Consider the following 13,188-nt stretch of genomic DNA (forward strand, 5'->3'; position numbering starts at 1 on the left):
TATGCATGACGACTTGCTTATGTAGTATGATGAATTTGTGCATGAAACCCATGCATATTATTATAGTATATAGTATATGATATTAATTATTATTTTGACAAAAAAAATTGTTGAGGCTTTATTTTCAAATGTTAATAATAATTAAATTACACGAGTGCTTGGATTTTTGCTGTGTAATATGTAATGAAAAAGAGTTTTAAGTTTGACAAAACAAAAATAATAATAAAAATAATAGAATTTGTCATTTTCATGACTAATATATGTACCCTTGTACTTTTTCAAATGGGGTGATGTATCAACAAAATATAATGGCTTAATTAGGGATGTAAATGGAGCGGGATCTGACTCTCTCTGACGGGAACAGATAATCCTAATAGGAATTCATATGGAATGGGGATGTGAATAATTTTATCCTTCGTGGTGGGGATAGAATTGGGATGGGGAAAGGTATCATGTACCGTGGAGATCCCGATTAGGGCCGGCCCTGGGCCTAAGACTTGGAGGGGACCCAAAAAAAAATTTAGTGTTATATGTATATATGAAAATTATTGTTTATTATTAATATAGATAGTGACAAAATCATATAGAATGACCTAGCGTTTTTTCTGAAAGCCCTTTAATAAAAAAAAATTAAAAGACATACTCAACCTTTGCACTTTAATTAATAAATTTTATATTAAAATGACTATTATTGCTTATTTTGCCTAGGGCCCTTAAATTGTCAGAACCAGCCCTGATCCTGATCATGTCTCGTGATAATTAATTTTTTTGGGATGATTTAAGTACATTTTAATTAGGTGATAGGTTGTTTTCAAATTTTAGTTTTTTGTGGTTTGAAAAATTTAAGAATAGTTGTTGATGCTTGGTATTATTAGCTACTCCTTAAAAAATTTAAGATTTACTTACTTTTTTAAACATAAATGGTGATTTCTCTTGGAGAACGAGAATAAGGAATCTGGATAAGAGTTTGAAATATCTGTAAATAGGAAATAGGATCCATCGGGATGGGGATGGGGAAAAATTTGTCCCCGTCACGGGGATGGATAATGCATTCCCCATTCCGTCCTGTTTATATCCCTAGGCTTAATACATATATGTTTCCTCTTTACTTGGTCCACAATTTGATGGAAGCCTTCTCAAGTTTTGGGATGCAACACGAGGACTTCCCAAGAGGTCACCAATCTTAGTACTATTCTCGCTCAAGCACGTTTAACTTCGGAATTCTGATGGAATCCGATACGTTAGTGCTGGTATGATCGCACCCAAGAATTTCTTAGTTTAAACTATTTAATAGTCAAACTTATAAGAAATGTATGGGGTAAATTACACCCATGGTCACCGAACTTTACTAATTTTCACGGTATGGGCATTGAACTTCCAAATATAACATAAAAGCCACTGAATTTTACATTTTGTTATATCCGCAGCTGTCACACCCGGCCCTAAATGACATCAATCGGCATCGGGCGTGAAATAGAAAGATCATAATCAATACTTAATACTCTCCAAATTTAGATCACAATCAATTAAATAGTAAAGTTCTAATAATAATTCTACCAATAAGCAACAACTTCCGATTCTCGCCTAATTGGTCGGTAACCTTCTCTCTATCTTGTACTTTCTCACCTAAAAACATTAAAACATTTAAAAACATGAGACAAAAATCTCAGTAAGAAACTATCAGCTATAAAAACCAACTTTATTTAACATAGCTACATATATACCTTTATAAAGGGATTTAATCAAAACCTTATAAAATATACTCAAAACCAAAGTTCATAATATAGTCAAAGTAGTAAACCAAAAACCAAAAATATATAATCTTGTATCAATTCTTGAGTTCAAAACCTTTTAAAATATTGTAATCAAATAAGTGTTTTATCAAACCAACTCATATTTAATCAAACGTAAAACCTTATATCAAAATCAATCATAACCGAAAACATAATCCAAATGAACTTAAAACATTGTATCCATCCTCGAGTTTCTCCCCTTAAGTATCAATCCATAACCACATATATAATCGAGACGTCTCTTAACATTGCCTATCCAATATGGTCTTACCCGACACTTCTTTGCCATACCCAATAGGTCTTTCAAACTGTGTACACAGGTCATGTCCCTCACTGAACATGGTCTTCAAATATGAAACCACCGATCCGGATAACTCTCGAAGGATATAAAATCATAAAATCATAACGTGCTCAAATATCCGTTCACAATCAAATTCCAAACTATTTCATAACCAAAAATCATTTGGCTTCAATTAGCCCTTTTGTATGATAAAAATCATATTTGGACTTCAATCCAAAATAATAACAATAATAACTGCAACAGATTTCTCAATCCAAACACAACTCGTAAGAAATCATCAAATTCACCAAAACATATATGTATATATGTAAATCAACCAAATGAAGCCTTAAATCAACATAATCAAGTAAAATCCGAAATGCACATAGAAACGTAATAAATAGCTTCATTTGAACCATAATTTCACAATAAAAAGCAAAATCAGGAAAAACCTCAATTTTAAATTCCTGTATAACCCTAAAATATCAATGTCTGAAACTTCTTTGATTATATATATATATATATATATATATATATATATATATATATATATATATATATATATATATATAAAACTCAAAATATAGGCGATAGTTACTTACCTTGACTATTAATTGAAAACCACAAACCCGTTCAATTCGCCTCTAAATTCTGTCTAAGCCATTTCCCTCCAAACACTACCGAAACTCAAAAACTCTTCGGCTAGGATTTAGATCTATATATATAAAGATGCTATGTTTCCAATTTCGAATGATTCGGACAGTCGAATTTCCGTAAATCAAAGAAACGGTGGAGAAACGGTGAAGAAACGATCAACAACGGATAAAGATGAAAGAAGAAAAAGAAAAAGAAAAGAAAACTAATGAATGCCATCCTCATCTGTAACATTTCCGTCTATATATATCCAAATCTGGTTAATATCCAGTTTGATCCTCCATCTTTAGATAATCTTTTAAAAATTATTCTAAACTTTTAATTTACACATAAAACCATCAAATTAACTCCAAATTTTTCCTATAACACCAAATAAAAATCACATACCCAATCATTCTAATATATATTAATATCAATGTATAAATTCTAGAAATTTGGACACGGTCGTGACAGCAGCTATTAAACTTAATCAACGTCTCAAAATGACCGTTAACGGCCTCAAAATGAAAATTTCAAGAATTAATGATAGGTGTTGTTTGGTAGGAAGGAGAAAGTGGATGTTACAGATGAAAAAATAAAAAAAAAATGGTGCTTTTGAAAAATAAAAAAATTGGTTTCATGGTAAATGTCGTTCTGAATAATTTTAATTCTTGAATATTTTCATTTTGAAGTCGCTAATAGTCATTTTGAGGAATTAGTTAAAGTTTAGTGGTCATGTGTGTAATAAAATATAAAGTTCAGTGGTTTTTATATTATATTTTAAAGTTCTGTGACCATACCATGAAAAATGATAAATTTCAGTAGTTTTTATATTATATTTTGAAGTTTCGTGACCATACTATGAAAAATGATAAAGTTCAGTGGCAATGAGTGTAATTTACCAGGAAATGTGTGTGGAGCCCGGAAAGGGAAAAAGAAAAACAAAATATGAAAATCTCAACTAGATTAGCATCTCTGGGTGGAGAAATTTTACAACATTCCAGAGTAATACTTTGAACGACAAGATTCAAAGCTTTTAATACGTGTTTGGAAAGAGCGTCTGCAACACGATTATCTTCTCAAAAAATAGGCAAAACAATGAACTGCATCCTAATTACGACAAAGTATTCCAAGAAACGAGAGATTAAAAAGGAGAGAGAAATTATCGTGTTTATTAGAAAAACTGGTTAAAGTATAAAAAAAATAAAAAAATAAATGAAATGAAATGATAAAAAAAAGCCACTTTTATAATAGTGCATACAACATTTTAAGTACAACAAGAAAAATAAGAAATAAAACTTGTACATGTTATGTCTATTACAAAATTCATATAGGTAAAAAAAACGACTACAAATAGCAAAATAAACCATTAAATGTACAAATAAAATAAATAGGGTTAAGGTGCAAAAATACCCCTAACGTTTTGGGTCAGGAGCAATTTTACCCATAACGGCTAAAATGGTGCAATTTTGCCCCTAACGTTGGAAGTCAAGAGCAATTTTACCCCTAACGTTAATAAATTGGGTCAATTTCAGACACTATTATAAAAACACAAATATTTTTGTTCCTTATTCAGCACCAATTGCATAACAATTCGTTTTGAAAAAAGGATTTCATGTTTTTTATAATTTAATAATAGAATTTGAGATTAACATTTATAAATTTGGTGAATTTATTTTGTCTAATTCGTACAAAAAGACAGTATATTTTTTATTTTTCCCATCCCAACATATGTTTATAATTTGTTACTAATAAAATGACACACATATGAAGTGTAGATGACAAGATTCATGACCGAAAAGACAATTTGATGAATTATTTCTCAAATTCACCCAATTTATTAACGTTAGGGGTAAAATTGCTCTTGGCTTCCAACGTTATGGGTAAAATTGCACCATTTTAGACATTAGGGGTAAAATTGCTCCTGGCTCAAAACGTTAAGGGTATTTTTGCACCTTAACCCAAATAAATATATACTTCATCAAACACCAAATTTGCAGAAAAACACCTGTAATCTCATCTTCAGCATTTAAATTCTTCTAAATCTTCGGATCTAAATCATTTCTTTTACAATCACGTAGATGTAGTGATCTAAGTATAAGATATACCATTTCTACTCTTGCTAAAACAGAAAAAGTTACCAATGAAAAGATAACAAACAACAGATGTTATTCAAACGGAATAAGAGATTTGGTGAAATATATGCAATTCAACTATAATTTATTAAACAAAAAAAGAAGAAAAATAAAACAACAGAATGAATGATGTAAGGAGGAAAAAAGAAGATAGTCTTCTTTTTTTTTTCTCAAATAGAAGGCTGCAACTTGAAAAAGAAGAAAAATAGATTAATAGATGAAATTGGTGAAGAATTGATATAAAAAAAAGCGACTTTTACATTTGAAAGAAACACTTTTAATCTTTGATTTTAACTGCCACATCATTTTGTTTAATGGGTCTAAACCACGTTGCCTTTTATTTTTTACTTTTACCTTTCAAAACAACCACGTTTTAAAATTAGACTGCTATAAAAGAGAAAATATATATTTTTTTTAAGAAAAAAAATATATTATTAAATAATGGGAAATCTAGAAAAAAAAAATCAAAATTTTGAACGGTTTCCTCTCATTTTTCTTTATTTTCTATTTTTTTCTGGATGCTGAATTTAATTTTGATGAAAAGTATTCATGAACATAAAATTTCCATAAGGATAAGTTAGTCATCCGGTTGCCTTTCTAAGTTAAAATTAGGGTTAAGGTGCAAAAATACCCCTAACGTTTTGGATCATGAATAATTTTACTCCTAACGTCTAAAATGGTGCAATTTTACCCCTAACGTTGATAAATTGGATCAATTTGAGAAATAATTCATGAAATTGTCTTCTCGGTCATGAATTTTATCATCTACACTTCACATATATGTCATTTTATCAGTAACAAATTACAAACATATGTTTGGATGTGAAAATAAATAAATAAAATAATAATAAAATACTGTCTTTTATACGAATTGGACGAAAAAATAAAAAAATTTCACCGAATTTATAAATATTAATCTCCAATTCTATTATTAAATTATAAAAAATATGAAATCTTTTTTTAGAATGAATTGATATGCAATTAGTGCAGAATAAGGGACTCGGTGAAGGAAGGTGTCTATAATTTTATCTTTGGAATCTTCCGCGGTTCCAACGAGATTAGCCTGGTGAATAAAACCCTCCTGGTTCTGATCCCTAAGGTTGAAAAGCCCTCCTCCTTTTTACAAATGAGGCCAATCAGCCTATGTAATGTTTTATACAAAGCTATCACTAAAATTGTGGCGAATAGGATCCGGCGGATCCTTCCTGAGATTATTAGCCAAAATCAATGTAGCTTTGTTCCTGGTAGGCAAATGATGGACAATGTGGTAATTGCTCAGGAGATGGTCCATTCCATGAAAATGAGGAAGGGTAAGAAAGGGATCGTGGCTCTCAAGCTTGATCTGGAGAAAGCTTATGATCGTTTAAACTGGAGCTTTCTTTTGGATAGCTTAAGTAAAGCTGGTATTCCTGAGAACTGGAGGAGTTTGATTGAAGGTTGCGTGTCTTCTCCTGTTTTCCAGGTTCTAATCAATGGAGATATGTCTGATGAGTTTTCTCCTTCTAGGGGTATCCGTCAAGGAGATCCTATGAGCCCTTTCCTTTTTGTGATAGCAATGGAAAGGCTGGCTCACCTAATTCAAGAAGCTGTGAATAAGGGGAGTCTCCATCCTGTGTCCATTAACAGATTTTGCCCTCCTATTTCCCACTTGTTCTTCGCTGACGATGTGATGATCTTTGTGGAAGGGAATGAGGAGCAAATTGGTGTGGTCATGAATATCCTGGAGTGCTTTTGCGTTGCTTCTGGCCAGAAGATCAATGTCCACAAGTCCCGGGTGCTTTGCTCTAAGAACATGGATAGAAGCCTCTGTAATAAGCTTAGCGATCTTTCGGGTATCCCTCTTACCCAATCCTTGGAAAAGTATCTTGGGATCCCCCTTCATAGTGACCGAGTTTCCAAAGCCTCCTTTAAGGAGACTCTGGACAAAACTAATGGGTTGTGTGCTAGTTGGAAGGCCAATTCTCTTTCCTTGGCTGGCCGTCTAACCTTAATTCAGTCTGTCAACTGCGCAGCTCCCAATCATATCATGCAAGCATGTAAGTTGCCTGAGCCGGTTCTCAATGAGCTTGATAAAATCAACCGGCGTTTTCTTTGGGGTGAGTCTGGAGAGGGTAGGAAGATTCACCTAGTCCCTTGGAATGAGGTCTGCCAGCCTAAAAGCAGGGGGGGTCTTGGCATCAGACAAGCTAAAGATAACAATAAGGTCTTATTGATGAAGCTCCTCTGGAGAATGTGGCAGAACCCTTCTTCTCTTTGGGTCCGATTGCTTTGTGGCAAGTATCGAAAGGATAAAATCTTTGGGGGCCCTAAAGAGAGGATTGGCAATTGTTCTTTCCTTTGGAAAGGGCTCAGTGTTGTGTTTGCTGAGTTCTGCACGGGGGTTGGCCTGGAGGTGGGTAATGGTAAGTCCATAAGCTTCTGGTATGACACCTAGATCGGAGATAAACCTCTTATAGAGGTTTGCTGCTCTCCCCCGCCTAGCAATTTCCGCAACTGGAGGATTGCCGATGTGGTGGACTCTGATAGGGACTGGATTTGGTCTATGTTTGATTCCTTCTTGAGCCTTGATTCTCTCCTGAGAATCAGGGGAGTGAAGATTAGTAACCTTGAGGAGGACACGGATAGGCATTGCTGGGCCCTGACAAAAAATGGAGCTTACTCTTGCAAGTCTGCCTTTGAAGCTTTTACTCTTGACAGATCCGACCCTCTTTCGGACACTTGGAAATCCATTTGGGCTCTGAAAATCCCTTACCGAATGAGGAGCTTCCTGTGGCTTGGAGTCAAGGACAGGTTGCTGACTAATTCGGATAGACATAGACGTCACTTGGCGGATTCAAGTGCTTGCAGTAGATGCATAGGCCAAGTTGAATCTTTGTGCCATGCCCTTAGGGACTGCCCTAAGAGTAAGGAGGTTTGACAGAAAGTTCTTCCGCACCACATTCTCCCCTCCTTCTTTGCCTACCCTGAGAATGACTGGTTCTCCAATGGGGTTAAAGGTAGGTTAATGGCTAGCATGGAGCAGGGAGACATTTTATTTGCTATTATCTGCCACCACCTTTGGAAGTGGAGAAACGAGGAGATCTTTGGTGAGAAGACTGTTTTTATTCAGAACTTACCCGAGTTCTTCTCTAAAAAGCTCCTTACCATTACGGGGAGCTTCAAAGGGGACCCCCTTGCCAATTCTACCCAGAATAAAGAGGTTCAACTCGTTGGGTGGTGTAGGCCGAAGGATGGGGTGGTTAAGTTGAACACGGATGGATCCTGTCTCAACAATGGAAAGATCGCGGCTGGAGGCGTGCTCAGGGATGCGGGAGGTGCCTGGTTGTCTGGATTCACCCATAACCTGGGTTTGGGCTCATCCTTTTCTGTGGAACTTTGGGGTATTCTTTCTGGAGTCAAGCTTGCTAGAAATCTGGGTATTAAAAGGCTTGCTGTGGAGTCTGATAATATGGAGGCTATTAGTATGATCTCTAATAATCATGCTTTTTGTCTTAGTAGCCAGAACCTTATCAAAGCAATAAGAAGTCTTGGCTCCTCCTTTGAGTCCTTAGAGTTCAGCCACATCTACAGAGAACAAAATCGAATTGTGGATCGCTTGGCGGCGGCTGGACACGAGGGGATGTTAGGTGTTTCCACCCTTTTTGATCCTCATATCTATCTTTCTTCTCTCCTTTTAGAGGACAGAGTTGGGGTTAGCTTTCCTAGGCTGATCCCAGGTTAGCTTTTGTCTCGGTGTTGGTTTGTTTTCTTTCCTGTTTCTACCAAAAAAAAAGTGCAGAATAAGAAACAAAAATATCTGTGTTTTATAATATTGTCTGAAATCTACCCAATTTATCAATGTTAGGGGTAAAATTGCTATTGGCTTCTAACGTTAGGGGTAAAACTGCACTATTTTAGATGTTAAGGGTCAAATTGCTCCTGATCCAAAATGTTAGGGATATTTTTACACCTTAGCCCTTAAAATTAAGGGAAATTTGCCCTGAAATAATATAAATATATCTTATATGAAATAATACAATTTTACTCTAATGTTTCTAAACCTATCGATTTTATCACTACTTAGTAAAAACTTTAAAATATTGGTTTAGTGTCATTCACTCGTTATTTAATTATCACATTTGATGACTTTTCAAGCATCAATTATATTATTTTTTACTAACATTGTTATAAACATCATGTCAAAATATCAATATTTAATTAATCATACAAAAAAATGCCAAAAATATTTACTATGTTGTAACAACCTACCAAAATACTAATATTTAAATCTGTCAGATATAAATTAATCACAAAAAAAAACTACCAAAAATATTTACTATGTTATAATAACATGCCAAAATACCAATATTTAAGTGTGTCAGATATAAATTAATCACACACAAAAAAATTGTAAAAAAAATATTTACTATGTTATAACAACCTACCAAATTAGACGAAACCTTCATTTAATCGATAAACTTGTTTTGAAGATCCGATGTGACAATTGAGTAATTGTTAACTCAGTCCGTTCAAACATTCCAAATTTGCCCTATAGTAATTGGAGAATTGCATATTTACTTTTAATATTCAAAATTATACAATTACCTCTAACATTGTCGAACAAATCAATTTTACTCCTCCCCAATAGAAATTTTAAACGGATTAATTTGACAGTTATTCGACTATCACATCAGATCTTTCAAACAAATTTATTGATAAAATGAAGTAATTTCATACATTTTGACAAGTTGTTTATAACATAATAAATATTGGAGACTGTTTTTTTGTGATTCACATACATCCAACAAACTTAAATGTTGGTGGTGAAGCTCTTAGCCTAGTGGTTGAGAGCTTACATATGCCTTGGGAGGTCATGGGTTCGAATCACATCTGGGTCTGGTGGGGATTTTTCTTTCTTCTTTAATTGTAAGCGCATTGCGCAAATTTTTAAAAAAAAACAAACTTAAATGTTGACATTTTAGACATAATTGATATCTGAAAAGTTTGATGTGCTAATTAAACAATGAGTCAAATAATAATAATATATTAGTATGTTTAAATTTTCTGTTAGATAGAGGGAGAATTGATTTTATTTGGTAACATTAGAGATACAATAAGGACACCAATCAAAGTTGACTTGAGTAGTTAAGGGTTTTAAGTCGTTTAAACTAGATCTCGAGTTCGATAAAAAGCTTTAACTGATGGAGGATCTATCTAAAGGATATCCGATGAGCGGAACTCAAAAATTACGTAGTATAAAGTACGGGTAAATTACACCCATGGCCACTGAACTTTACCCATTTTCACATTATTGTCACTCAATTTTATTTCTTCCCGGTATGGCCACTCAACTTTACACTTTTTAACACTGGTGGCCACTCAATTTTAACTAACTTCTTAAAATGACCGTTAATGATCGTTAACGATCTCAAAATGAAAATATTCAAGAATTAAAGTTGTTTAAAACAACATTTACCATGAACCCACATTTTTTATTTTCACAAATCACATTTTTTGGAGCTTTCTCTCTCTAAAAATTCACTTTCTCTCTCCTAACCAAACAACACCTAAATGAACTTAAAACTAAATTTTTTAAGAATTAAAGTTCCTTAGAATATCATTAACGCTTTGGATTTTTTATTTTTAGCCGCCAATGATTGTTTTGAGGCGTTAAGTAGCCATACCGGGAAGAAACGAAGTTCGATGGCCATAATGTGAAAATAGATAAAGTTCAGTGGTCATGGGTGTAATTTACCCTATAAAGTACACAATAAGAGCTATCCTATTATTTGCTGGATAGTCAATTTCATTTTGGTGAATATTTAGCCAAACCAAATTTGAAAAAAATACATATTATAAAGTACACGTGTAAGCATTATATAATGCCACAATTACCGCAAGACACCAGTTATTTTTCTTAGGTATGCCAACAAACTATAACAAAGCTGTCCGAATGCATAAAATCTGTTATGTGCCAAAATTATGAATTATATATAATGATATATGTTATTTTTAGAGATTTTTTTTATAATACATGTCATGATGAATATATATTAAAACATAGGTTTACGAAGATTAATTAGAACAATAAATTTAATATAAGATAAATAAATAGTGAAATCAATAAATAAGGGTTATCAAAGTCTTTCTTCTAATATTTTTAATTTTGGTAACTTTCTGAAAAGACATGTAATATAAAATGGAATAAGTATTTAATTTTGAACTAACTTAATTAAAAAAATTCAAATTGTGGACCTAAATTGTCATGATCCGGTCCAGAGTGGTGGTGATGGGGGTAGAATAGGGTAGAAGGTTTGAGTAAGAAGCGGTTCTAAAAGATGACGATGGGTAGTAATGAAATAAATCCCATGTAGGAAATGGAAAAAGTATTGTTGGAGCTTATTAGTAAGGTGAGAATCCAATACATACAAACGCGTTTTAAAGTCGTGGGATCCACGATGTTGGATATGGGCCAAAACGGACAATAACTACATGGTATTGGGTCAGGATGTTATAATTGGTATCGGAGCCGACTTTTCACGTAAGATGTGTGGTTCGGGGACAAATTAGGCGGAAGCTAGTGGACCTGTAACGACTCGGTCCCGAGTGGATTGCGCTGGGGTAGACGGCCTAGATGGCGATGGGGGCAGGACTAAACTGAATCTCACATCATAAATTAAGAGGGTGTACCTAGGGCTTATTAGTAAGATTAGAATCCAATACATGCGGACACGTTCTTTAGATGTGAGACCCAAGATGTTGCTTTTATGCCAAAACACACAATATCTATAAGATATTGAGCCAGGGTGTTACATAAACCTAGTCGCCAAGAAACTTTCGTCTTCTTTATCTCGATTTTGAGAGGGTTTTTTGTCTGCTTAGCCGAAAGATAAGCTTATTCTTTGCTTTATTTTGTCTTTTTTTTATTGAATAAAATTTTTGTTTGATATACTATGGTAAAATTTGTAGTTTCTTCTTTATTTGTAGTTTTTTTAATCTCTCTCTTTATGAGTAGTTTGTGTTATGTCTCCCTCTATGGGTGATTATCGTATCTCTCCATATATGAGTGTTATCATGTTTTCTTTCATAGAAAAGCAAAAGAGTTTTGGCTATAATCATATAGATCTGTCTAACTCATTGAAAGATCATGAAGTCATTTCTGGAGAAAAAGATTATGAAGTCAATTCTGGATGGAGTGTATTTCTCATTGTTATGCCAAAAACAGTTTCAAATACTGTATATTGTCGTTCTATCACGATCTATGATATTGAGGATACAGATTCAATCTTTTTTTAAGTATTTTTTATTTTAATTTTTTAATTATTTATATCAAAATATACTATATTTTCTATAATTAAAACAATTGTCCATTTTCTAAAAAAAAAACTTTCAAATGCTATATAAAGATGATATGCTAAAATTTATAAAATTGAAACAGTTATCTTTCTATGGTTCATAAAATATAGAGATAAGATATAAAAATATTTCGAACTACAGGAATGAGCAATTTTACCCTTAACGTCTAAAATAGTGCAATTATATCCCTAATATTGGAAGTCAAGAGCAATTTTATCCCTTACGTTGGGTCAATGTCAGACATTATTATAAAACATAAATATTTTGTTCTTTATTCTGCACAAATTGTACGTTAGTTGATTAAAAAAAACAAAGATTTTCTATTTTTTTGTGATTTACAATTGGAGATTGATATTTTTAATTCGGTGAAATATTTGAATTTTTTGTCCAATTCATATAAAACACAATATATTTTTTAATTTACATTTAAAAAAATTCACGTTAATCATATGTTTGTGAGCTGTTACTAATGAATGATGGGTGATAAAATGATGCACATGTGAAGTGTACATGACAAGATTCATGACTGAGAAGATAATTTGATGAATAATTTCTCCAATTGACCTAACTTGTCAATATTGAAAGTAAAATTGCTTTTAACTGCCAAAACTAATAGTAAGATTATATTATTTTAAACATTATGAATAAAATTGCTTTTATAAATAAACGTTAAGAGTATTTTTACACCTTATCCCTAATATATATATATATATATATATTCTTTTTGTAAGTTTTTCTTTGGCTATTTGAAAATTGGATTTCGGCCAAACCTGTCCTCAATCAAGGAAGAGTTTGAATATGGGCTGAGCCCATTATGACCTAAAACAATTGAAACAAAAGAGATTTTTAAAAAAAATTATAGCAACGGGTACAAATTTTACGGATATTGGAAAGTATATGATTTTTTTTTTTTTTTTTGAGGAAAGTATATGATCTAATAAGATTATCCGAACTCTATTTTAAGGTTTGGGATGGAAATAAAAAATTAAAACAAATATCCGTAACAAAAATA

At 32.8% G+C, this 13,188-nt stretch overlaps 1 non-coding gene across 1 annotated transcript; it reads right to left on the reverse strand.

Moving 5' to 3' along the window:
* Positions 1–1,145: 1,145 nt before the first annotated feature.
* On the reverse strand, positions 1,146–1,264 carry LOC136215764 (5S ribosomal RNA). Its single transcript, XR_010682796.1, has one exon. It is a non-coding gene; the product is annotated as a 5S ribosomal RNA (ribosomal RNA).
* Positions 1,265–13,188: the final 11,924 nt, after the last annotated feature.

Source organism: Euphorbia lathyris, chromosome 1, assembly GCF_963576675.1.
Source record: "Euphorbia lathyris chromosome 1, ddEupLath1.1, whole genome shotgun sequence".
Taxonomy (NCBI): Eukaryota; Viridiplantae; Streptophyta; class Magnoliopsida; order Malpighiales; family Euphorbiaceae; genus Euphorbia; species Euphorbia lathyris.